The sequence below is a fragment of the Arvicanthis niloticus genome, chromosome 17 (assembly GCF_011762505.2).
Source record: "Arvicanthis niloticus isolate mArvNil1 chromosome 17, mArvNil1.pat.X, whole genome shotgun sequence".
Taxonomy (NCBI): domain Eukaryota; kingdom Metazoa; phylum Chordata; class Mammalia; order Rodentia; family Muridae; genus Arvicanthis; species Arvicanthis niloticus.
The window spans coordinates 52,344,760-52,372,583 of NC_047674.1; the positions used below are offsets into that span (position 1 = coordinate 52,344,760).

At 42.4% G+C, this 27,824-nt stretch overlaps 1 protein-coding gene across 2 annotated transcripts in view; it reads left to right on the plus strand.

The window, feature by feature from the left end:
- The window catches only part of Clic5 (chloride intracellular channel 5), a 144,086-nt gene that overhangs the window by 65,082 nt on the left and 51,180 nt on the right, over positions 1-27,824 (plus strand). The window lies entirely within an intron of this gene.

Genomic DNA, 27,824 nt, shown 5'->3' on the forward strand with positions numbered 1-27,824 from the left:
TTCTAGTTTGATTTCTATTGCTGTGATAAAATGCAGCCAAAGCCACTTGGGAGGAAAGGGGCTTTGCTTCACCTTCCAGTTCCAGGTTCCAGTCCATCACTGTTTTCAGATCAAGGCAGGAACTCCAAACAGCTAGTCACATCACACCCACACTCACAAGTATATATGCTTACCCACTTACTTGTACTCAGCTCAATCTCTCTACACTTACACAATCCTGGACCCTCTACCTAGGGAATGGTGCTTCCCATAGTGGGCTGAGTCATCCTACAGTAGTTTAACTTAATTGACACAGTCTCCTACAGGCTAACCCATTGTAGTCAATCTTTCATTAAGACTCACTTCCCAGGTAATTCGAGGTTATGTCCAGCTAACAATTAAAACTAACAGTCCTAAGTATATACTTTTCTCTTGAGATCTGAGGTCCTAAGACTTGGAAAGCCTACACCTACATAGTATTTGGAACACATCCTTTGCACAATTGGTGTTGCTATCATTCGTTTGCACGTGTATCTCTGCATCTCACACGTTTAACAAATGTTTGAGTGATGGGCAAGACAGTTGTGATCAGGAAACTTCTTTTGCGAGGAGAGGGTTTTGCTTCCTGCCGTGTTGTTGGTTGGAGCTGGTAGCTTGTGTGTCTTTAGCTCTAAACTAAAAGAATTGTATGAATTGCTGTCGGAAGTCTCCTTTGACCCTGATAACTTGATCCTTTTATTCTCCAGTATACTGGATATCACCTAGGGGCTGGTGAGAGATTCCAAAAGGAATACAAGATACTTGCTGAAGGGGTTGAGCTCTTATGGCATAAGTCAGGGTCAGCAAGTGTTCCTTCATAAGAGGTCCCATGGTAAATATTTCAGGCTTGATAGCATACCGCTGTCTCTGTCACAGGAATAATGTACCCAGTTCTGTCACTCCAGCATGGGAGCAGCCACAGACAACATGCAAATTAACAGGCACACCTGTATTCTAATAATACGTTATTATCATGGCACCACGAGCTGACCTCTAACTTAGTTACCCAACTGGAATCCTGTAGAATTTATACAATTGAATTTGCATTGAGCATGAAGTGGTGGCCAGAGATGTGGGTATGGTCTCTGCTGTCAACCTGCAGGACAGTTGATGCTTTCAGTGGAAGTGTCCAGACACACCTGTCACTCCTTCATAAAAACCCTCAAAAACAATGAGGCAAACTTGAAGCTAATAATGAGATGGATTATTCATAATTCCTTAGAAAATGTTTCTGTGTGAATCCAAGATGTTAATACCCCTCCCCCCTTTTCATGTGATGCGATTCACACAGGCTAAGGTATGAGACTTTGTTGCCAGGCTCATAACAAGGATTCTGAGGTTGACCATATGTGGTCCAGACTCATTCTGGGATTCTACCACTACTACCATCTCCTTTCCCTGCACTAAGGCTGACACCATTTTTGTCAGATGATCCCTTTGGCCACATGTTGCTGGCATATGCTCTGCGTCTGGTTAGCACATAGGTGCTAGGACATAGCTACCTGGCAATGAAAAGATGTAACATATCCTCCCACAGGTACTGCAGTGCAAAACCCTTACCCTCAGACCAGTGTAGAACCTTGGATGAGACAGGCAAGCCATCCAAACAGCCAAGCCTGTCTGTAGGGCTCAGACAACTGTTCAAGAAGCCAAAATTCTTGAGAAGGGACACCACTGTCCTATGGGTCACATTTTCTTTATGGTAAACAGTTGGGGTGGCTTCTGCTCTTGACTTTTATGTACCCTTGACCGAGATACTTGACCTCTCTGGGGAATTTTTCAATTATGAAATACATAGAACCACATTTCTCACCCTGCAACACGTTGGCCTTGATTCAAATTGTACAAATTTGAAGAATCCACTTAAAGTCGTTGGATTTTGTTGATCTACACTGATTAAAATTTATATCAGCCAGTTTCACTGTGCATGGTTATAGGAGGGTGTGCACATAATTTCTTCATATTCAAGTACTTTTGTTTTCAGTAGTGTGATATGTTATGGTTTGACAGAAATATTTTTTCTTGGGTCAACATATTGTAATAAAAAAGGCAGTTTTATCTATTATTTATGTGTCTGTATTTTGGGAATGTTTTTAACTAGTTTAAACATTGACATTCACAGCGAACATTTTTCACCTCTGCCCCCATCACCACCACCAACAACTTAGGCCCAGTGTGTGTCCATGAATTAACTGTCTAGAACCATTTCTTTTCTGTTCCAATTATCTAGGGATCTACCTATGTTTTGTAATAAAAATGCCCTGGTCATTATTCTTTAAGGTTAAAAAGTATAAATAGAATATTTTTTGATACCTTAAATACTCTATTATTTCCAAATTCCTCCTATGAGTGCATGGAAATATCCCATTAGGAGATTTAAAACCAAAAGTACTTTTATAACTCCAGTAAATTCTATGGGAAGCTTTTAATGGACCAGATAAGCAAAGATCTATGCATTAGTAAATGTATGGAGACAGTGACTGGAGAGGGGCTTGCTGTAGAACGAAAATGCATTTAGACCTAGCACCTAGGACTTGGCATGTGGTAGGTGTAACGCTTTTTAGGAAATCAGTTTCCACACGTCCAGGATATTAATCTTCTCCTTTGCTTATGTGTTCTCCATAAAGTAGAAAAAACAAGCATATGGGCTTATGAAGATTTACTCAAGGTTAGAAATAGGCTCAAATGATGGTCTGCTTTGAAAGAGCCAGAGTTACTCAAAGGATAAAGGGAGGGGCCTTTTCTGCATCTTATGATTGATGCAATTCAAGCAGGATTATTTGAAGTCTTCCACTCTCTGATTTCTGTTACAAGCTGAAAGACGTGGAAAGGCAGAGCCATTGACTTTTATGTCCACATTCCCTATAAGCTGAAGCAGAGCTAAATATTTCCAAGGTGCTTGGAGAATTTCTCAAAGACTGATCATTCCATTAACAAAAGTCTTTCCTGTCCTGATCATGAGAGCTAAAAATATTAAATATGCATGTGATTCTCTGTGATCCTAAATGAATTCTGCTTGTAGATGGGGGGCGGGGGGAGAAAATGACCAGAAATTTATTGTATAAAAAGTTTTTAATTAAAAATTTTAAACATACACACTTCATAGTTTGCAATGACAGTGTAAAAATTAGAATTATGAAAAGTTTCCTCTTACAAATGATCAGATGGTTTCTGCTCACATAGACTTGTGAAATGTCTCCTGAGATTAGGAATGCAGGTCATGCCTGCTGAGCTGAACAGCTTGGCTGGGACCTTCTGGCTTTCAAGTTGCTACCATGTGATTCAGGCAAGGAACAGCGACCAGGGCTGCTCTCTAAGGCAATGTTAGTGGTAGAGGCTCCTCCAAGAGGCCATTGTCTCCTTTCAGCTGGTTTCTTTGTGTGGAACCTACAGATGTGGACAGTTGCACAGATAACCTGTATCTTCTCAGGAAGGGACAACATTATCCCACAACGAATACAATTTATTCTTGTGAGATTAAAAACTCACTCTTTTACATCAAAACCACAAGTACACATCCCAAACACGAATGTATATATAGCACATCTATGGTCTTAAGTCATCATAAGAGAGGTTGGAAGAAAGCCTTAAAAAGTTATTTAAAAGATTCGGAGGTGAAAAATGCGGATGGAGTATTCTAACAGCTTTCCTGATGTATTCCTGTTCATGTATCTGGACACACATACATGACACACGCAAATGCCTGTATCTTTTAGGTGTGAATATATGCTAGGTCCACCCAGAAAATTAAATTGGTGCCTTGACAGGACTGATTTTAGCATCCCTTCCAAACATGTCTGCAGTTGGAACCTCCCATGAGACAGACACTTGCTTTCCCTCTCAAGTGCCCATTTACAGTCTGATTCTGCGTGTACCTGTGAACTTCTCTTCTCGATTCGACTCACAGACATCCATGTCTCACACAGTCTTCAGGCACAGTCTGTACTTGTGATATTTTCTGGAAAGGCTGACTGTTAGAAATGAGCACAGCCAATAGTTGATCTTTGCCGACGTCTACCAAGCACTTCTTATGTGTGTGTTCTTGTAGTATATCCCATGGTGTCTAAAGTTGGCGACCAGGGTGCCTGGGCTAGGAATCCCAGGACAGAATGGACCTTAGAGCACTTTTGTGCTGTTGAAGGTTAAGAGGTGGATTGAACTGGGGGGAAGAGGAAATTTCAATGGTTCCTCTGAAGTTCATGTTACATTGCTACTCTCTTGACCTTATCCCTGTGTCCATCTTTCTCCTTATCAGCTGCTTTTGCTATGACTTTACCTTACTTGTAGATTGAATACATCAGTTTGAACACCATAATGATACCCTCAGAGAATTCAAAACTCTTCAGTGTCTCATTAAGGAAAAGAAATTATAAAGCATCCCTTTGATGTAATTTGACTAAGAGTGAACCTGGATTTGAATTCTCCACTTTTCTCTTTAACCGTGCTGTCCATTGTTTTCTATCTGCCTGGGTTAGCGTGGCTCTGTGCCTGTCTGAGCAATGGCTTATGAGTCTGTCCCCGTGTCTGTGTGTCCCTAACAAAGGGCTTAGCTCTCTGCTCTACTGACATGCACAGAAAGTGTCGCATGGGGAAGGACTCGGGTACTTCACAGAAATCTTGAACAGACTGACTCCAACTGACCCCAACTGGCCAGATAACAAACTGTATTACAAATGTTATTGTTTAGTAAGAAGCATCTATATGTTGCTTTCAACATTTATCACATATTTTCATTGTATAAGACTATTTTCAAGCTGTATTTGCCTTTTTCCCCAGTATTTATTATCGTAACATATAGACATAGTTTATTTGTGGGTTAGGAGGATGGAAGAGTTTATAACTTAACGTTATAGTTTTGCATTAGTTTAAATTTTAAAGGTTGATTATATGGAAAATCCAAGACAAGTAAGTTTGTTACATTGGCCTCTTAAAGGCAGGCTAAATAAACAGGCCAAGTACATAGTAGGATAGCAGTCTTATTTATATATCAAACAACCTTAAGTTGTTTTTATTAATTCTGACTTCGAGGTCCAACAAATGTCCCAAAGAATATAAGAGAGACTCACATTGTGGTGCATTTCCTTCCGTGAATATTTTTAGTTCCTTTTATTTGATGCCACTGAGTCTCCCAACAACTGGACATCATAGCCTGTTGGGGAGCCTACCACACCACAAGCCTCCAGACCTCTACCCAAGAGCTCAAAAACCCCAGAGTGGAAAAGAGATCCCCATCTCCTGCTACCTTCAAACTAGCTCTGTGTGCCAAAGCCCTGGTCTCCAGACACCAGTTCTGACTTGGAAGCACGTCTTCCTCATCTTCTTCTTTTTCCCTTTTAGAAAACATCCAGGGATATTGTTGTTTTTTTTTTTTTAAAGCCCTTTTCTGATTGGCCCGTGCTCCTTATGACCTCTTCTGTTTCAATTAGTAGAATGCTGGTCTACAATGCTACCTTTCTGTACATATGCTGTGGGAATGTAAGGAAAACCCCACAGTTTTTCACACTCGAATGGTACAGCTACCACATAAAAGCTTTATAATTCTTTATAATATCTTGATAATTCTATATAGGGAAAAAAAACATCTAAAGTCAGTTCAAGGATAGAAAAAACAGTCAACAGAGACCAGACTCTGAAGAAAGGGATGATGGGGAGGGAAGCTCAAGATGGTGAAATCTAATACTCTGTGAGTCCTCCGTGTGTTCTGAGCAGCTACTGTGGGCGAGGCACAGGACACTAGATGACGGGCATAGTTGCTGAGCACAATGACGTCACTCTTCATATGAGGCACGTTAGAGCATCAGTGGGCTATGTCAGGCCCTCACAGAATTCTTGGGACAACCATGACTTAGTGTACACAAGATGCCAAAGACACTGACTGGTATTTGGTGACCGCACAGTTCATATGGAGTTTTATTGTTGTTTTGTTTGCACACATCCCTGTTACATCATCTACAAAGCTCCACAGCATTTCTTTGTAAAGACATATTCAATTGAAGTAGAAATACATCTCTTTCTCCCACTCCTTTTTCTCCTTCAGGTCCTCCCAGGTCCTTCCTTCCAAACCCTCCCAGGTATATCCCATACTTTCAAGCTGGAGTCTTTCTCTTTGGTTTTTATTATAACGTGTGTGTGTGTGTGTGTGTGTGTGTGTGTATGGTGTGTGTTCATGTGTGTACATGTTCCTGTGTGTTTGGGGGTTTACATACATACACACACACATATGTATTCTGGTGTGTGTGTGTGTGTATGTGTATATATGTATGTGTACAGTATATGTGTATGCATGCTCATGTGTGTTTTTGTACTTGCTTGTATGTACATGTATATGCTGGTGTGTGGGTCTGAGTGTGTGTGTGTGTGTATGTGTATATATGTATGTGTATAGTATATGTGTATGCATGCTCATGTGTATTTTTGTACTTGCTTGTATGTACATGTATATGCTGGTGTGTGGGTCTGAGTTTGTGTGTGTGTGTTTGTGTGTGTGTGTGTGCGCGCCAGAGAGAGTGTTTTCTTTGGTGACTCTCCATCTTCTTTTTGAGACAGGTTCTCTTAGGAAACCAAAAGCTCCCAGAGTCAGCTAGACTGTCTAGCCAGCAAGCCCCAGGAATTCTCTCCCCACCCGACTGCTCAGCACTGGAGTTACAGGCTCACACTGGCACACCCACCCCTTCAGCATTTTATCTTAAGTCAACAAAAATTCTCTGAGCACTTTCAATGTCCCCGGCTGTGGCTGTGCTAGATTCAGACATGACAAAATGAATCAGAGCGTCTGCCCTTGACCAGACCAGACTTCTGCATTGGTCTCTGATGTTAGGCAAGGTGCAACAGGGGCCTAGATGAAGGCCAATGAGCAAACTTCAGACAGGAGGCTGCCACTTGAAGCTGCGGAAATGTGAACCAGTTTCATAGGCATCTGCCTTAATTAGGATCGTTGAGAAACTCCAAGAGTCCCTCCATTGCGGTGGCCAGAGTGCTGTAAAGCAGCCGTGGCTCAAACATGTCATCTCCAGAGACATCTGCTCACACCACAGTAGCATCTTTTTTCAAGGCCAGCAACTAGTCAGAGACCAACCTGAAGGAGTTGCTTCTCTCCTTCTACCATGTGGGGTCGAGGGAATCAAATACAGGTTATTCGGTTTGATGGAAAACACCTTTCCCTCTGAGCCATCCTGATGGCTTGAGAGAGTGTAGATATTCTCACATATAACAAGGTTTGGTTTTTTTAGTATGTTTACTTATAGCTCACTTGGAAGAATGAATATTATTAATCATTTTGGTTGTTGCTATAAGCAGACTCACCTGCAGGCACAGAGAGCCTGGTGTAGTAGCTGGAATCGTCTTCTATCATGCTTAGCTCACCAGGGGCTGGTTGGCCATGCTTTTCTAAAGGACAAGAGTGGAAAAAGTCAAGATGAAGGATTGTTTTATTTGCTTTTGGTAGTTATGTCTGTTGCTGCCTCTTTAATTTGGTGACTCATGACTGGAATGAAAACTAGTGACTTCAACATGAGTGGAAACCACTTAAAAAAAAATAATCTCGGGACACCGATGTCACCTGCAATGAAACTGTAGGCCAGGTTTTCAGGTGAGCACGGAGAATGGCCCACTTGTGTTTGATCTTAACAGACCTCTATTTGTAAAACATACTATAGCCTGTAGAGAATGTTTGGACAACCGTATAAGTTAAATTCTTCACATTTCTGTCCACATGACCCTCCTGCACAGATGGAGAAACATTTCAGGGAGGGGACCTTCTTTCCCAAGGTGCTTCAAATCACAGGAGAAGTTTTAATTCCAAGCTCCCAGTCTCAACTCCTCTCCCACAGAAGAAGACAGGTGTGTGGGTGGAGATGTCACTGGAAAGAACTCATGACGTAACCTTCTGAGTAAATCTCAGTCTAGACCCATCCATACTCCAGGATCTAACCCTAGAGTCAAACACCTGTGGATGCTATCCATCAAACCACTAGCCTGGGGCTAGGCCTTTGGATGTTGCCTTAGGAGTTCAAGGTACTCTGTTGAAGCAACGTAAAGTAGATTAAGAGATCAACAGTCAGAACCAGTGAGGTAGGATCAGCTAGAGTCTGTGGGTAATGAGGATGAGGAATAGTCCAGGCAAAGGTGGGTGTGGCTTACCCTGGGCTCTGTCCACTCTTACCTCACTTTCAGAATAGAAGCAGGGCAGACAATCCTTGTAGAATAGTTTTTGCTTTTTAAAAAACTGTCCCATAGAGATTAAACCGTACTATCTGATACACTTGCTCACATTGCACTATGTGGTATTATAAGGCAGTACCCAAGGCATTGGCTCAAAGTGAAGTGGGTACAGTGGTGAACGCCGAGAATGGCTTCCACAAAACTACACCCCAACTTAGGATGTTGTTGTTGTTGTTGTTGTCCTTTCTAAAAAATTAGTGTTTTCACCAAAATACAAAACTGCGTGGCTTCTTCACAGAAGCAATGCCAAGAGCCCACCCTAGATAAATACTAGCATGCTTACAGAGCATAGCAGTTATGCTGAATGCTAGGAGAAGGGAGAAGGGTGTTGTGATTGCAGAGTGGAGCCATTGCCTCAGGTTCAATAATACCAGCATCTTATCTGAGCTCTTGGAATGTGTCAACCTGGGAACTGTTGGGAAGGGAAATTCCAAGGTAGGAAGCCAGGACCTCAATCCAATGGAACACTTGAAATGGGCCACCTACTCCTGAGGACCAAAACTCTAGTAGCCTTAGAAGGACTGGAATCAAATCAAAACATACTTAAAACTCAAAACTTAACTTTTTCCTTATCATGGAGAACTTCACACATTTATACAACGAAATATGACCGTATAGGAGCCAATTTCCCTCCTCTGATCTCTCCAAATGCTCCCCACAACATATCTACTCCCAAGTTAGTACAGAACCCTGCATCCTGCAATGGCAGCCTGCCAGGCAAGGTATGCCCACTAGTGCAGTGGTGGCATGAGTGTTAAGGGTGATTAATTGCCTTCTGATTGGCCTGATGCACAGGAGAGGTTTCATGCCTCCTACTGTGACCCCTTCTGTCTTAATTCACATTTCTTCAAGACTCATTATGCTCTCTTCTTTCCCGATCCTCCTTGAAGCACCTACCATATGCCATACCACCGTTGTATCTTGAAAGCCTGTCTGAGTCATAGGCTCATAGCTGGGGAGGAGTGTAGCTTCAAGAAGACCCGCACCTCAGACACCTGCTTACCTGATTTAGGTGGCAATTTCAAGAAACTTTGGGATTCTGTAATGAGTTAAGAGTTTGGAGGGGGGCACTGAGATAGAATGAAGGTATTTTTCACATGAGAGGAATGTTGTTAAAGTCACACCAGTTTGACCTATTTTCTTCCAGCAATCTCGACAGACTAAGGCAGTCCCTTAAGACCATAAATGCTGTGATTATAGCTATAACACAAAACACATCTTATAGATTTTTCTCAGACTGATTCTCATCATTAATAAATCAGAATACTTTTTCTCAGTTATGTCTCTATATAAAGTCACTGTAGAGAGAAAACAGAGGTGGGCACAACATGTTCCTTTCTTCAGAAGACCCAGTAGCCTAGCAGAAGTAGACCCTGAGAGCATGTACCAACAGCCAAGGCCAGCAGAAGATAGGGTTGTGTGTTGAGTTGTAAAAGAGAAGCAAAGGATCCTGCCAGGGCAGCTCTCATGAAAAGTTTTAATAGAGTCTCGAGATTAACCAATGTCTCAGGAAGCCAATGCTTTTGTGGAGATTCCTACACACCAGCTTACTTAATGGGATCACATGCTTGGGTAAAGACCACAGGATGGCGCATGTTACTATTCTCAGCATCTTCCCGTAACTGCCAGTGATGAAGTAGATCTCTAGTTTCATGGGCAACAGGAGAGCCACACTGACTTTCAAGAGAGACACAACACCCTACTCGCACTGCATATGAACAGTTCGTGGAAAATGATTCAGGCTCAAGCCACTCTGAAGTTTAGCAAGACCTGTTCAGCTCCAGCGTCATCTCTCCTTTCAGAAGCTTGGCTATATTGAGCTAGGTCATACTACTAGGTGATTTCCTGGGCCTTGAGCCATGGAGGATGACAGCAGATAGTACATCATCTTGGTCCTGTGCCTGGTGAATGAGCAGCTGGAAGAGCCAGAAAGAGTCCCACAACTTCATTGGTTGCAGTAGGCTCTCAAGGACTAGGGACCTCATGCTATTAACTATTTAGTTCTTTTTCTTGTGATAAAATACCTAACCAAAGTAACTTAAGGTACAAAGGCATTGTTTCTCCTTGGGGCTTGAAAGTGGTGCCCATCATAACGGGGCAGGTATGGTGCAGACATCTGAGGCCTTGGAATCACGTATCTACAGGAGGGAAGCAGAGAGTGATGAATGTTTTTTTGTTTCTTGTTTTTTGTTTTTTTGTTTTGTTTTGTTTTTAAAGCTTAGCTTGTTTTCTCCTTTGTTCAGCCTGGAAACCCAGCACATGGGAGGTTGTCACCCATATTTAGGGTGTGTCTTTCCACCTCAGCTAACCCCCATATTAAAAAAAAAAAAGCCTCTCACAGATAGACCAAGAGGCTTGTCCCCATGGTGTTTCTAGATCCTGTCAAGTTGACAATAATATTAACCATGACAATCAATATAAAGCAAAAAATAAATAAATGAGAAGGGCATTTTTGGTCATCTTTGAGCCCCCCCCCCCCACACACACACATACTAAGGCTCCAAGAAACATAGTTCAAACCTCAATTCCAGCCCATACCAATCATTTATAGATGGATATCAAGGCTATTTATTGTTCATGCTATGTGAAATTTTTATATCTGAGACCATAGAACTAATCATGGGCCAATAATGGGCTCTCTGAGCTCCTGACCAGGGTTCCTTGCCTTTTAGGTAGCCTTGAGGATTTCAGTCTTATATTCCTCTTACACCAAAGCATCAAGTTGCACGGGGGAGTCGCTCATCTCCCAAACTGGACATGTGGAAGTGAGCCTAGTAAGGGAATTATTTACAAAGGTACGGACGGAATCCAGAGGCACCGATCACAGAGAATAGAGAGATTTACATGGGAGAGCGATAGCAGGGTCTCTTAGACTGAAACCATTTCATTAAACCTAGAGAGAATGTTCTCCCCACCATCAGCCTCCTAGAATTCAGAGTGTGTGGAAACAGAGAAGGGAGCCTGTAGTGACAAAGATCTCCCAAACTACTGGCTAGGAAGGAGCCATGACTGCACTGGAGAAGGCTTACTGAAACATTCCGGGAGAGAACCTGTTGTTTACAGAAAGCTAATGAAGACATCACAAGACTGCCAAGTGTTGTAATCTCTAGCTCTCTTGCTCTCGTGACAGCCATGGTAAATTCTCACCTGATCATTCCAACGTGTAAGACTCAACAACGGAATTCATGCTATAGACGTAATGCATGGCTTCTCTCAGCGCTGGGTCTTGCGCTTGCTTAAGCCTATCTTTCCATTTCTTGCCTCACTGTCCAAGGGGCATCCACAGTGAACAAGCAGCTCACGGCTTCCTGAGGAGCCGGGCTCTCCTTCTGTTTCCCACATGTTTTCTCTCTGAACGCTGAATGCCCTCTTCATCCTCTTGTTTGGACCTCTTTCATTATAGAACTTTCAGGAACATTAGTCTGTTAATGGTATCTTCATGACTCCATGTGTGTGGCATCCCAGAAATATATGCCATTCTATGGTTTCCTAGTAAGACTATTTATTAATGATGCTTTAACCAGATACCCCCTTCCTTTCTGTGTTTCTGCTTGGCTTTTAGATCTGCAGGGACCAGGTTGTAAAAAGGCACCTGGGTCAAGGTCAAGATTTCACAGATCTATTGAGAATTATGGACTCTCATCGAGTAAATGCTAGAAAAAGCCCAGCTTTTCTGTTTTATTGGTTTTCCATTTTCTAGGAGCTTGGGTTGTCCCCCTGTGCAGCCTGTAAACAAAGGCATCCAGCCTTAGTCATTGAAGGTGAATTTGAGTCATTTCTCACCTTTCACCAAAGCTTATTCCAGTTTTGGATCTGACATTTGCTTCTGTGCTTACAAGTTCTAAATGACATTTAGACCAATTCTCAGCAAGGAGATAAGTGCCAGTCAACACTAAAAGCTAATTTCGATATCACTGGTGATTGGTCCATGCAGCTATGCAATTGGAGACAGAGCTGACCCAGACTTTTGCTCCTTGTGAAATATGCTTCATGAGTTGCAGATATACATGGTATGCCCATGGGTGTTCTATAATGTATATATTATACTATTAATTATATTATACAATTACATACACTTTATATATGTGGATCAGCATACATATATATATAATATTCACATGTTATCTATGTATATATATATGCATATACATGTGTGCGTTTCTATAAAGTCACTCATTAAAATAACTAGAAATATAGTCGAGATGAACTAGCCGATTCCTGAGAACTCAGGTTCCTGAGTGCAAGCAAGAGCAAGAAACACTTGTCCTAGGCCACCGTAATGGATAGACTTGAGTCAGAGCAATAATAATAACCCCTGTATGGTGTATGGTTGTCAATTATTTTGTCTCACACACCAACTTTGCCAAATGCCAGGCTCTCTCATGCCCCATTTACCATCTTGGCATTGACATTGATCAGCCACCCAGCATCACTCTGGATTCTGTGTATCCCATCAAACACAGCTTCTTTCTGACCCACATTGTGGCTAGCACCATGGCTGACCCTCACTGGAGCTGAATAGCAATATGAAAGTGCATTAGTTTACTCCGCTTGGTCCTGGTCCCCACAGAGTCCATTATCAGAAAATCTATGCTGTGCCTAACTGAAGGCTGGCCATTTACAGGAGAGGAACAGACCATAACTTATGGCCTCTGATAAATATTGAGTCATACTTGCTCAGTTAAACATCAAAAGGTCCAGTGAAAGTACATTTCTTTTTCAAGTGTTTTGAAGCTCATTTCATATATATATATATATATATATATATATATATATATATATATATATATATATATTTAAATATATAATCTTATTTTCTTCTCTTCTTTTCATTCTTAAAATGTATGTTTAGGGTTAGAAATCTTAGAAATGATATAGGAAAGGGAGTTTTACTCATTTAGTGAATATGGAAAATGAAACAGCAGTAGAGAATGTCAGGGACCACACCGGTGGTGGGGGTAAAGGAAGCTATCGAAAATTACAAAAAGATGATGTTGAGTTCCTTAGACAGCAAGCACGGGATGAAAAAAAAGCTAATAGTTACAGGATTTGCAAAGTAGAAGATGTCTAATTTCTTTAAGGACATAAAATCCCGCATCAATGAATTGGTTTAAGCCATGCTGTGATATTTGGGGCTGGAGAGATTTCTCAGCAGTTGAGAACATTTGATGCTCTGGCAGAGAACTTGAGTTCAGTTCCTAACACTGACATGGTGACTCACAACTATCAGTAACTCCAGGTCCCGGGGATCCATGCTCTCTTCTGGACTTTGCATATACCTCTATCCACATTCACAAACCCACACATAGACAGACAGACAGACAGACAGACAGACAGACAGACAGACAGACACACACACACACACACACACACACACACACACACAAAATTAAAAAGAAAACTGTAAAGCACATGATTTTCACTGGTGGAAATCTTACTTTGTGGAAGCATTTGACCATTGGGAACCACACAATTCACACCAAGGCAGAGGCTAGAACAGTGTGTAGTCCCACATGGCCCATAGCAGACTTTCCCTAAATGACACTTTCCAGAGACTGGTTCTGGATCAAAGGCTCCCTTAAGGTCTTGAATTACTCAGGGATTCTGCTCCTTTAGCTGACCCTTTAAGACACTGAACAGCTATATAGGAAACGGAAGACTATGAATTACTTAGAGAATCTCTCTACCATTCAAGGACTTACTTTGAATGAGAAGAAAAAGAAATGCCCACTGCCCTCTATCTGAAGCTTGAATTCCAGTCAGTACATGTGATACTTTCCATTCATCCTGGGTCCTCCTATCTCATGGTTAGATATGCAATGACTATTCTTATTCTAGCACTATGAATCATGGGGGGGGGGGGATGGTGCTTGGAAGGAGGGGCTGAGGGGCTGGCAAGCTCAAGGTCATATTTCAATGAGCAGAGAGCCAGAATTAAAATCTAAATTACCTAACCTGGCTCTGAGTTTACCCCACTATATTGTGGATTTTTTAAAGACCAGAGTAATGTTGAGCTCTTTTGGAAGGCTGGTTCCCAATCCTTAGAATTCTCTCAACCTCTGCTACCTAGGACAGGGGTCCTTAAAGGAAGGACCCTGACCAGATGACTTCTGTATTAGCATCACACAGAGCCTGCTAGAGATGCCAATTCTGTGTCCCCTGAGATGGCTCAGTAGATAAAAGCACTTGCAGTAAGCCAGGTGACCTGAATTCAATCCCGAGACCCAAAGAAGGAGACAAAGGATTTCACAAAGATGTCATATAATCTCCTTGTGGGCTGAGACATGCCACCCTCTGAACATAACATGCTTCTCTCTCTTCCTCTCTTTCCCTCTCTGCCTCTCTCTCTCTCTCTCTCTCTCTCTCTCTCTCTCTCTCTCTCTTTCTCTCTCTCTGCCTGATGATGATGATGACAATGATGATAAATAATAATTTTTAATTTAAAAAGCATGCTAGTTTTTGGGTTTTACCTGTGACTTCTTGTATTTAAAAGGCCTTGAATATGGCTTACAAAGTTTTCCATGTGTGTACATGTTCATGTATATGTACAGGTATGTGCACATGTTTGTGTACCTGCATATGTAGGTCACAGGATAACCTTGGCTACCATTCCTCAGTTATTTTTTGAGTTAAGGTCTTTCACTGGCCTGGAACTCACCAAGTAGGTAGTCTGGTTAACAAGCAAGTCTCAGGGATTCAATTATCTCTGCTATTTGATGTGGTGCTGGTGCAACGAATGTGTCATTGTGCCTGGCTTTACAAAAGGCTCAATAAATTTTAACAATAAAATTATTAATGGATGCTTTCTAGAATTCTCATAAGTTTTGTTAAAATACGTTAGAACTCCATTCATAATTTTATCTGAAGGCTTTCAAGGTTTGCTTAGAAATCACCCATTATGAACCAACTGTAAATCTAGCAGGAGGTTATTTTATCATTCAGAAGTAGACACCTAGCTCTGTTTTCTTACACGTGAAAATCACAGAATAAAAAATAATAATGTATACAAACACCTGATAGGCATGTAAAAACACATATGAAATCATTTTAGTATTTATTTTGTATTATCAGTTATTATTAAATGCTAGGCATGAGCTGTCTCACTTAATCCTGGCCCCAGCATGATGACATAGGTGCCACATCTCCTTGTTAGTTTACAGCTAAGCAATATAACACCAGGGAACCTGCCCCAGATCATGAAGCCAACAATTGGGAAAGATAGGCACTCATTACTGTCTTTCCTTCTTATGCTGGTGGTGAGGAAACATCAGTGTGGTGGCAAGACTTTGGAGCATGTGCTAGCTAGAACTTGATGGGTGTTCTTTGCTCTGTAACAAGCCTCTTGCACTGTTGATTGATCAATATTTGTCATGGCAATTAGTTAAGGGATGACATAGTAATTATTGTAACTATTAGTAACTTCTTATAATTAATTCTTATACAAGGTTTATATGCAAGACTAATTCTTATATAAGACTCCCCTGGGCAGGTGGAATCTGGTGGGGCAGAGGGAAAGAGAATCCAAAGAAGAGAATGTCTGTAGTCGAATGAGCAGACAGTAGTCTGAGCCCTGTCAGAGAAGGGGTTAGGGGACAAATAAGAGGTACTGAAATGGCTATACTCATCAAACTAGATAAAGACTGTGGGGAGTCCCGAGAGTAGGCTTAAGGAGATTGAATGTATGTTATTATCTGTGGAAGGTCATTGAAGGATTCTGAGCATGGCTCAAGAGAGCTCAAGAACTGTCTCAGATTTTCTATTTGACATGTTAGAAGTGATAGAAGGAAATTAGTTGCACTGTCTCTCTCCAGATCCTGGGCTGCTGAGATGGAAGCAAGGAAGAACCCTTTGTAAAAAGTCATGGGGAGGGAGGGTTGTCTCATTGGTTAAGAGTGCTTGCTGCTTTCCCAGCCGCCTGGAGTTTAGTTCCCAGCACCTACATCAAATGGCACACAACCTCCTTTAACTCAAGCTCCAGGAGTCTGGTGCTCTCTTCTGGCTTCTGAGGGCATCTACACTTCTGGGGGCATGTACTTAGCCATACACATACTAGTGACTAAAAAATAAATCATAAAACCACTTTTTAAAAACAGGTTACATACCATTTTTGAGTCATTACCACGATGATAGATAAAGAATCACTGCTTGCCATCGCATACATTTGTGGCGTGGCGTTTGATAAAAATGAGAATGGTGGTCCATTGCCAGAGCTTGGGGATACCGTAAGAGGAAAGAAGAATGCAAAATCCAGAAGGCCAACACAAAGAACAGAGAATTTTATATAACACTTGTTAATCTAGGGTTTCAAACAAATGCCCCAACCTATTTATTTTAAAGTAAATGTTTATCTGTTATAAATACTTATTATCAGTCATCAACTGGTTTCTTTGAAAACCACCATCGGGAAAGAAGATGGTATCCTTTTTTGCTATGTTTCCAGAGCATTTAAAATATATTCTGCTTATCCATGAAAGGTTAAAGACTATGATGTACAAACTTCACAGCGTACATATGCAATCCAGCCCTAAAAATACTCAAGAACATGCTGCAGCTGCTCTTATTGCTGTTTTCCAATGAGTGGCCTTTTATGTACTCCAAATATGCGGAGACAACTCACAGTTCTGATCCAGTGTAATGCATGCCAGCCATGAAAATTCTTAAAGAGTCTGGAGTCATTATTAGTTCTGAGTGACATCAGACTTGATCCGATGAAGGATCGTCATGCGATGTGACGAGCCATAAGGTTTTTTGTTTTGTTTTGTTTTGTTTTTAAAAAGTGTCCTTTGGGGTTTTCAAGATTCTCTGGATGGAGTGGACAGTGCCCCATGGGCAAGCATTGCATGAGGACTTTATTAAATGTAAGCATCCTGGTTTAAATCTCTCCTTGAGTCCTTTGCAAATGTAGAAATGTAAACACATAGGCTATGCAGTTTATTTTCTTGTTGCAGTGATAAAACACCTGACCAAACAATTGAAGAAAGGAAAGATTTGTTATGGTTTATGCTCTGAGGGGATAGGGTCCATCATGGCTGGAATGGCATTGTGAAAGAGAGAGCGAGGAAAGGCAGAGTGAGCTCAGCCCTGCCCCCTCAGTCAGGAAGCAGAGAGGTGATGGCTGGTGCTTGCTCACATTCCTCTTACTCTTATTTTTATTCTTATTCTTAGTATTATTCTTATTCATTACTCAGCTCAGGACTCTAGCCTGTTGGATATGTCACTGGCACACTCTAGCTTGGTCCCCTAGGTGACTCTGAATGAAGTCAAGTAGACAGTGAAGATTAACCGTCCCATAGGAAAAACCCGTATCTCATTCTGATTTAATAGCCGTATGTTATTCTATCATATGTCTCTGTTGAATCATAGTCACTACTCTGCCACAAAGAGGCATGCTATTTATACTATATTACATTTGAGGATCAAATGATGATATGGGGAGAATGTCTATGTAGGGTCTAATTAATCATATATATGGAGATGGATCTATGGATGTTGGTTGGTAAAGAAAATCTTGCTCTTCATTATACAAGCGGACATCCTAGGACAGAGGATGCCTGTGACAAAATGAGTTAGCTATTAGCTGCCGTATGTGGGTGTTCTTGTCTTTCTGCAGCATATAGGCTGTCTCTGCACTGGGGCTTGTACACGAGAAGCCTGGCAAGCCATTGTACTGCACAGTGATGGACAACATGAACGTTCAGTGTGACACCTTCCTAGAGCCTCCTTCAAAATCCAGTACATGTCAGATTTCCACAATTTAATTCATCAGTCAGGGTTCAACATCCGACTGGTCCCACAGGTGAGGCAGGTGAGCTCAGTGGGCTTGGGATGGAACCTGTCCAGCATAAACACTCTCTGTGGCTCTCAGCATGGCTGACTTCTAACAGATAGGCCAAGTCCTGGAATTTCAATGAATAATTTAATCAGATCTCTAGTTGCAACTTCAGTGTTTGCTTTCAGCTGCTGGCACCCTAGTCTTTTCCAAGCAGGCTCCTCCCCCACGGGAGGTATGGAAATTTGTCTGAGATTCATTGACATTTTGAGAACCTACAAAGGCCAGATTATTATATACAAGAGTGAACATTTATTTTCCCCCAAGCAGGAGCTATATGAAAACAAGAGCTATATGAAATGTGTAAAGATTTGCTTTTTAAATAAAAAGAGCTAAACTTGGTATTGCTGGCCCAGGACATTGTTATAATATTGTGTGAAGCCTTTGTCTCCAGAACTTCTGCTCTGCAGTCTTCATAAATGCTCGTAGGCGTCTATCACCTGGAGACCTTGGTAGAGATGCCCAGAGTCTATAGGCACACAGTGGGTTTGAGAATCTGCCTAATATGTGGACACACAGTGGGTTTGAGAAGCTCCCAGGAGCTGATCTTGCTAGTATGTGGAGATATTTTGAGTAGCAAGGCCAGAAGCAGCAGTGAATTCCCTCAAAATAGGACTATACTGGAAGCTCCAGGGGAGGAAAAAAAAAAAGCTGTTCATGGGAGTCAACTGAGGGAATGGGTGGGGTGGAGTGCGTATGTGTTCATTTTCCTAAGGGTACTGCCAAGTTGTAGGATACTGGATTCAAGTTACAAGTGCACTCCACTGATGGGGAGACTAATTATGGAGGTTGTAAGTTTGACATTTTTAGCTCATTTTTTTAGGACTGGCAATCTCACTGTCTTCTCAGAGAACTTGGGGTACCATGGACAGCTGTTCCCTTACTAATTAATAATTAATTACCCATTAGGGAGGGAACATTGAAGCCTATGTAAAAACCATCTTTAAAAAGGAATACTTTGCAGGTGAAAGGGCAGAGAGATGATCTAACTACATACAAGCAGGAGGGAGTAAACCCTGGGTGACAATACGTGCTCTTAAATCTGGTCCTACCCCCTGGTTTCTTGTTAGCCTGTCCATTTCTTGGATGCTGCTGGTCTTTGCATGCTGACCTCTTTTTGAACAACTAGAAAAGGTACGCCTGGCCCTGAAGCATGTCACAGACAGAGAAGAGGAAGAACCTTACAGGATCTGTCTTACAATGTAGCAGAAAGGAATCCCAGCGAAGGCATAGTTAAGGCTAATTAGAAAGCTGTAAGGAGAAACGGCGCCCTTTGTTGGAGTTGGCTCTCATTTTCCCTCCTCGTTCTTCAGCAGCACCATCGGTGTAGAAACATCCGCACGGACTCCACGGAAGGTCAATGCTATAAATAAAACTTGTAATCACTTTCTTTCCCACTGATCCCAGTTGGTGTCTCAGAACTCTCTAGATCATACTTCCGGAAGCCTCTTCAAACAGTCGGGAGACGAGGCCCAAGTTGGAAGTTCTTTGCTATTGTTCTTTTATCAGAGTATAATTGGGAAGGGCTGATCTTAAACATGGGATCTGGATGCTATGAAATCTGGAAAGCCATCTCAGTATCCTCCGTTCTAAACATAGCCCAACAATAGCAGGCAGGCTTCCTTCCTTAGTGATTTCTTTCAAGTAAAAGGGATTTGGGTTTGTCCTGGCTTACAAAGAGCTCAGAGGGCTTTAAGGGTGGGGGAAACAGATGGCTGCAATACAGTTTCTCATGAACAGTATATATACTACACTTGGTCCTTTTAAACAAGATGAAAACATACATGGTCTGTTTTGATGGTAATCGTTTGAATGGTGTGATTTTGGTTAGGGATGCAAATGTATTTTCACATCTTCTAATAATCCAGATGGCTCATGGGGAGGGACTCATTCTGTGTCTACCAGCAGACGGTCAACTTGACACCAACCTACACATACCTAGGAAAAGGGAGTCTCAACTGAGGAGTTACTTCTAACAGATGGACCTGTAGGCATGTCTGTGGGGCATGAGGCATTTTCTTCATTGTTGATTAATGTGGAAGGGTCCAGCCTACTGTGGGTGGTGTCATCCCTAGGTAGGCAGGCCTACATTGTAAAAGAAAGATGAAGGAAGGAAGCCAGTAAGTAGTATTCCAGGTGCCTGCACTGGCTTCCCTTGATGATGGACTGTAACTGTAAGACAAGTAAACATTCTCCTCCCCCAAGACAGTTTTAGTCATTTTTTTTTATCACAGCAGTAGGACGGCAAACTAGAACAGATGCTCGCACTTTGATAAGGTTTTATAGAACTTGTGAGATGGAACATGCTGGAAGTAACAAAAACCAAATTTTTAGACTTACAGAAAGAACCTAGGAGAAGGAGGAACAAATCCTGTACCTTCCTTATTTTGGAGTCAGCCCATGGGTGCTATTTTGTGTCTGTCTCTGTGTCTCTCACTACCTCCTCCCCACCCCCCACCCCCCCACCCCCGTGCGCATGCACCCGCGCATGCGTACATGCCTTAATGTGCATGAGGAAGTCAAAGGAGAGCTTCTGTTGTTTTTCCTCAAGCACCTTCTACCTTAGTTGTTGGGGTTTCTTTTTTGTTTGTTTGCGTGTTTGGTTTTGATTTTTGTTTTTCGGGTTTTTTTTTTAAACAGGCTGTCTCACTGGCCTAGACATGCTAAGTAAGGTAGGTTAGCTAGCTGGTGAACTCCAGGTAACCCATCTGTGAGACTCTACGGCACTGGAATTCCTAGAGCATGCCACTACACCCAGCCCTTTTAAACCTGAATTCTGAGATTTGAACTCAGGTCCTCTTGTTCATTGGGCAAGCATTTTACCAACAGGGCTATTTCTCCAGCCTCCTTTGAATCTTTATGGTGGCTACTTCCAGCTTTTATTCTGAGACTTCAGGTGGAGAATTTACTAGAACTGTTCATGAGACACGTTCCCTTCTAATTGCTTCACAGACAACAACTCCAGCAAATGAACCTGTGTAGAGGGCATCGGAGAATTTGACTAAGGCATTACTCATGCATCCCTTGTTTCAGAGGCAAGGAAGTGCAAGGCCAGACTGAAGCAACATCTTGCTTAAGGGTTCATTTATCTTTCAGCACAAGCAGGGCCAGCATGTACCCGCCAGAAAGCAGGAGAGTGTGTCTCATAACTTCCGGGAGCTTTAAAAAATACTGGTGGGCCTTGGAACACTTCCCTCCTCTGACTCCCTTCCGTTTAGGGTGTGGCTTCCTGGGTGATTGTGTGTGCTGCATGATTGTTGGTGTAAGTTTATTATTATTATTTTTAATGGGAATACAATGACTAAGACATTTTCTGCTTTAGTCTGCCACGTGGAAAAGGTTCTTCTTTCCTCTTTAGCTGGGACACCAATAAAAGGCAGACTTCTTATCAATCACAGCTCAGCCCGAGACTGACCACGTAATACAATCAGGTGCAGGTTTCCAGTGATTTTTTTTTTTTCTTTCAAGGTAAAAGAGAGAAATGAAACTGAGTCTCCTTGAGTTCATTCCTGGCTCTGCCTCAGCACCTGGAACTGAAAGATGGTTTTATAAAAGCCCCCTTCTAAAGCAGAAGATAGCAATCACTTGAAATAAGTCTTCAGTTTCAGTTTTTTGTTGTGCTGAGGACTGAGCCTAGGGCCTTATGTGCTAGGGAAATGAGGTGCCCTTGAGCTAAGTTCCTCAGCCATCCCCCATTTTTATGGTATGTGTTTGCATAATGTGTTCCTGTGGGGGCATGTGTGTGTGTCAGTATGTGTGTGTGTGTGTGTATGTGTGTGTGTGTGTGTGTAAGTTGGGACAGGTAGGTGTGTATATGTGTGTGAGCGTGCAAGTGTACACACACACACACACACAGAGGCTGACATCAATGTTGGGTAGCTTTCACTTCATTTATTGAGGCAGGCTCTCTCACTGAACCTGGAACTCACGCATTCTGCCTAGTCTAGTCAGCCAGCTTGTCCCAGGGACCCCGTCTCTGCTTCTTGAGTGTTGAAGTTACTTACAGTAGCTACCATATCTACGAGGCTTCTATGTGGGCTCTGGGTGACCTGGATGCTAGTTCTCATGTTAGTGTGTAAGCAGTTTATCCACTTCAGACTCTACCTACCTCCCCCCCCCCCCACACACACACCTCTGCCCCAGAGCTTTTAAAAGAGGTTTTCTTTAGAAAGCCTCACTATTCAGTTCAGGTTGGATTTAGCTTGTGGGAGGCTGGGATTACAGGAGTGTGTGACCTCCTATACAGTTCTTTATAGTAAGGTCTTTGGGATCTCAGAAGGGATCAGTTGGAGTGGCTCACAAGGTGGGTACACTTGCCTGGCAGGAACATTTCTCTATTGTATGGTGGCAGAGAATGACCTTCTGCAGACATGAGGCACTTACCACGCTGGTTGGGGACTACGAGGAAAAAAAAGGGGGATGTATTGTCAAGGTAAGAGCTTACAGACACCAGTGTGCTGAGGACTTTCTCTCTGCCACTATCGTCCCCACCATGCATTTGTCATTTTCTCCAGTCTTCTCAACTGTGATGGTGAAGAGGTCTGTGCAGGGCAGGGTAGAGGCAGATAAGGAGGTGACTTGGCTCTGGAGTTTCTTTCCTGTCCTCCTGAGGCTCGGAAGCTGCAGTAGAATCGGGTTTTCTTGTGTTTGGTTCACCTAAAAACGTCACATTCTTCCAGTATCTTCAGCATTTTATTATTTCAGGAGAGTAAAATGACAGAGAAGCAAGATTCATGGGAAACCATTAAGTATGAATTACAAAAGATTTCAGAAATTTTTTTGTTTTCATTTTCTAATTCAGCCAGTTCTCTTTCTAATATAACAAAAATCGAGAGGCTAGGTATTTTATGAACAAAGGGTTTATTGGCCTACAGTTCTGTATATTGGAAGGGATAGAGGTTCCAGTATGGTGCTGGAAGTGACTCAATCCTGGTGAAGTCAGGCAGATGGCATCACAGTGCTGGGAGCCCACTTTGGGGGAAATCACAGGGCAAGACAAGAGACACACTGCTGTATATAACAACCTTCTGGAGAGAACAACCTCCAATGACCCCAATGGTCTCCAACTAAACTCTCCTATTTGTAAGTCCCACTATCTCATGACATCTCCACACTGAGGACCAAAGCTTCTAACATACGAACCTTTGGGAGACAGACCTCTTCCAGCCATGGCACATACCTTCTGTATGTGATTCTGATTGGGCATTGATTCTGACTGGGATTTCAATCATTTCAACTCAGCTGCCAAGCTCACCCCTACCATGTCTGCATGGCCTTAGAAGAGTCACATAAACCCTTTGGTTCAGTTGGCTTAATTTGACAAGCAATCAGATGGGTGGGAGAGTTAGCTCGGCAGCTAAGATCACTTGCTGCTTTTGTAGAGGACCTGAATCAGGTTCCCAGCACCCACATTGTATGGCTCACATCCCATGCCTACACATACTGTGGAGGACTACACTATTTTTGAGTCATGCTGGGAACAGACAGCACATTTGGACAACAGCTAGAGAAACTCAATATCATATTCAATGCCAAGCACTTCATTTGCTGGCGGTAATTTTATGGTTATACCTCTGTGGAAATATGGTTGCTTGGTGGTCATCCTGGAGACTAACAGAGAGCTGTGATGAGACCCAAATTCCCAGCTGCTAGGCCTGGCTCTCTTATAGTCAGTTTATCCATAGGCCTGTATACTCAATAGCATTTGCTCTAGCAAGGACTTAAAATTTGGCTTCCTCTAATATGAAAGGTTCCCACAAGGTCCTGTTGTTGGTGCTATTGACTATCCAGAATACAAAGAGTCTTCAATCATATGCACCACACTAGGACTTGGATCAGGGTGGTTCTGAATAGCCTGGTGTGTGTTGACACACAACCAGTTTGATAACCCTGGGTATACTGTGATGGACAAGACATCTCACTTTCTTGAGGAACTGGAGCATAGTATAGCCAAGGGGCAAGGTTGAGCACAGTGAACTGATGATGGAGCAGGGCTCTAGAGGCAACATGGACGAGCCCATGAGGGAAGTATATGGATAGCCATGTACTTGATATGGACCTTGAAGAACAAGTTACTCATCAATAGTGGCAGGTAAGGTTGACATCAGGAAGAAGCAACAATGTGAACACAGGCCTTAAACTGCATCCCACAGTGTGTACAGGCCAAGAAATATAAGTAGGTGATAATGCACGAATAAGAAAATTTTCCAGCACTCTTTCTTTCTCTAGTCTGAGAACCCTACTCCAGAAGCAAGCAACACCACAGAGAGTTGACTGCCACCTTCTGTGCCCTGTGTCTAATGGGGTTCCTCTTCATAGCATCGTAGGCCTCTAGCTCCCTTCAATACCCTTGGCTAATAACATATCCTTATCCTTCCTCTGTGCCCACTCCCAGTACCAACTCAAAAGCATCCTCAGCTAAGTATAAACTGTGGATGGTAGATAACAGTTGTTCTTCATGGGTTACTATAACTTACATATGCAAAACGAGCCCAAATCAACCCCTGCTTCTCTAAGTGGCCTTGGTTATGGTGTTTTATCAGAGCAGCAGTAAAGAAACTAAACAGGAAGCAAAGGAGAACAACACAGAAGTGAAATGGGGTGGCAGGAGAGAGCAAGACTTAAAGGAGCAGCCACGTGAGAAAGCAGGAAACAAGACGAGTATGAGAAGCAATGCCAAGCACTATGGCATATGGTCCCACTGGTCATCCACCTCCCAGACCCACGGTCTCTGAACCCACCTCCAGTGGTTACTTTTATTTCTTTGTTCATTTGCTTGTTTTTTCAATGATATCCTTGCACAGTTTTGCTGAATATCTCTTAGTCAGCAGAAGTTATTAGCCCCTGGCAAGCCAGGAAACTCTACAAGCCAAAACTGGTGATGGCTAGGGCCAGGCAAATTAAATCAAATATCCAAGAGAGGAGGGCTCCAGGCATTGCATTTTTAATGAGTATTAGAATGGAAATCTCAAGTGCTGCAAACATACTTTGTTGACATGTTCTTAAATACTGATTTTGCCCAGATTTTCTCCAGAAAATGCCAGACATGGGGATCTTTGATAAATCTCATGATTCCAATTTGATGTCGATAACATGAGCTTTTAATATGTCATGTTTGTGAACTTGAGCCTATGTTGCACTTAGATAAACTCAACTAAGGGGGAAGATGACAGATTCTGTGGCTTCTCTAAAGTCTATGAAGACTGTTAAGATTCAATATCCAAAGTCAACATTAGGAGCAAGCCAAGCAAACAGGAAGACGGCAATAACCAAAGCATCTCAGCTATCCCAGGAGCTCAAAGGCCAAACTTAGCAGAAGGAATCATTGCATGTCAAGATGCCTTTATTTGGTATGCAAATTTGGGGAATTAGAGATTCAGTTCATGGGTATAAGGGAAATAGATTCATGACCAACTCTAGAACTAATTTCAATAGCATTTTGCAATAACAAAACAAAATGCATGTCAAGAGAGAATAGTGAAAGCTCTGACCATGCTCTAATTCAGAGGAAAGCAAGCTCTCTCTGTTAGGACCCCTATGGTCACAGGAAGCTCAAGTGAGGAGACTTCTTCGTATTAAACCCACACAGCAAGTAAGACTACCTGCTTGGACATGTAGGGTTTTGTTTTTGTTTTTTTTTTTTTTATCACTTTTTCATTTCTTGTGCTCTGGTGTTTTTCTGAGGTAGAAGAACTCCTGTTTGAGCTATCCTGATCTAAGCACTGAGACATATAATCAGATCGAATGAACATCATTGGAGGACCTTTAAATATTTACGACAGAAGTTCCTGGGTGTTAAGAAAACACAAAAGAGTTCTACTGGACTTCATTGATAATTAGTCAAGAATCTGTCCCTACTTGACACTTCAACCTCACCCATCTATCTTCCCAGGTTCCAAGCTCTTCCCATGTTTGGCTTCTGGACTCCTTTTAAAAGTGTTCAGTTGCAGCGTGTTTCTCTGGACATCAGCATGATGGCTTCAGAGAGAACAGACATGTACCTGCTTGTAACTGTATCATCAGCCAACCTGGCATGAGCCTCTTTCCCCTGCCTCCCTCCGTGGGAACTGTGATGATGGTGGGCTACCCAGGGGATATTTTTCCCCAGCCAGTGAACCCTGGCTATGGTTCCTCCTGTGTTTTCGCTCTGGACTCAAAGTATTGCTCCACCCACAAACTTCTGAGCACAGCACATACTTTATTTAGCTTTTATCTTTTGTGCCATGATACAGAGGCTTGCTGACTCTTGAGTAGGGTCTCGAATTCCACAAAGACATCTAAGGATCTCTTCTAAGTACTCATAATGACAGCAACTCTATAAAGTGAATCGCATGTGTTTCATAAGTATCATTTAGTCACATAACAAACCTGCAGAAATTAGGTATTTCTGTTCCCAATTTGAACATAAAGAAGAGGAAAGGACAGAAGAAGATAAAGAGGAGTAGGAAGAAGAGGAGGAGGAAGAAGAAGATAAAGAGGAGTAGGAAGAAGAGGAGGAGGAAGAAGAAGATAAAGAGGAGTAGGAAGAAGAGGAGGAAGAAGAAGAAGAAGAAGATGATGATGAGTGACTCACTTTTCTCCCACAAAGCTTCCTCTCCCCAAGGTTCCACAACCTTCCCAAACAGTGCCACCAGTTGGGAACCAAGTATGCAAACACAAAGCATATTCGGAACATTCCAGATCACACACCACAACAGCAGCTTTTGTTTATTAGGCTTAGATCCTGATTCAAGACATTGATTACACATGTTGAAATCACAAGGACCTACAAAAGACTCCTAGCACTGTCTACACTCTGGCATGACAGACACCAAAGGACTGGGGGAGAAGCCTCTGCCCAACTCAAGGTCATCATCTCACTGCATAGGCCTTGTGACCCTTGGAGGACATAACCTGGCTGAGTCCAAGCGTGAACTCTGGGAAAGGCATTAAGAACACCAAAACTGAAGCCAGACCACTGGCTCAATCCTGGCCTTACCAAGATAGGAATCTGGACAGTTATATGGCTCCTCCATCCTTCTGTTTCCAATCTGTTAGGGATGGCAAGATGCCATGCCACAGTCTTCTAATGGGGAGCAAATAAATTGGTTGGGAATAGATGTAATAATCACTTAGACTATGCATGATAATATCAGCTATGATTACTATTATTAATGTGACAGCTATTGTATGAAGTTTTTGCCAGTCAAGAATGCCTTTCTTAAAAACATGGTGGAGGGGGATGGCAAGATACCTCACTTGGTCAAACTGCCTGCCACCAAGTCTGACAGCCTGAGTTTGATCCTCAGGATCCACATGGTGAGAGGGGAGAATCAACTCCCTGTAAGTTGTCTTCTGACCTCCACACAGCCCTGTCACATGCACACCTACACAGAAACACACACACACACACACACACACACACACACACACACACACACAATTAAAGAGTTCATTGGCTAATTGAAAAATAAACAAACAAAATTTACTGGGACAGGGTCTCAGCATGTATAGGCTGGCCGTGAACTCCCAAGGAAGCCCAGGCTATCCTTGAACTCTCTATCCTCCTGTTGCCATGTTTCCTTTGGGCTGCTCCTGCTATGTCAGATCAGCCCTCATGGCCATGTGCTCATGATCCATGCTACCCCATGATGACCTCTTCCTTCTTCTTTCCCCATTCTCGCCTCATGGTCCCTGCCTGAGACCCCCAAACTCCAGGAACCATTGCTCTGCCCCCTCTCTTTTGCCCAGCCCAAACTATAGGCATGTTCATTCACCA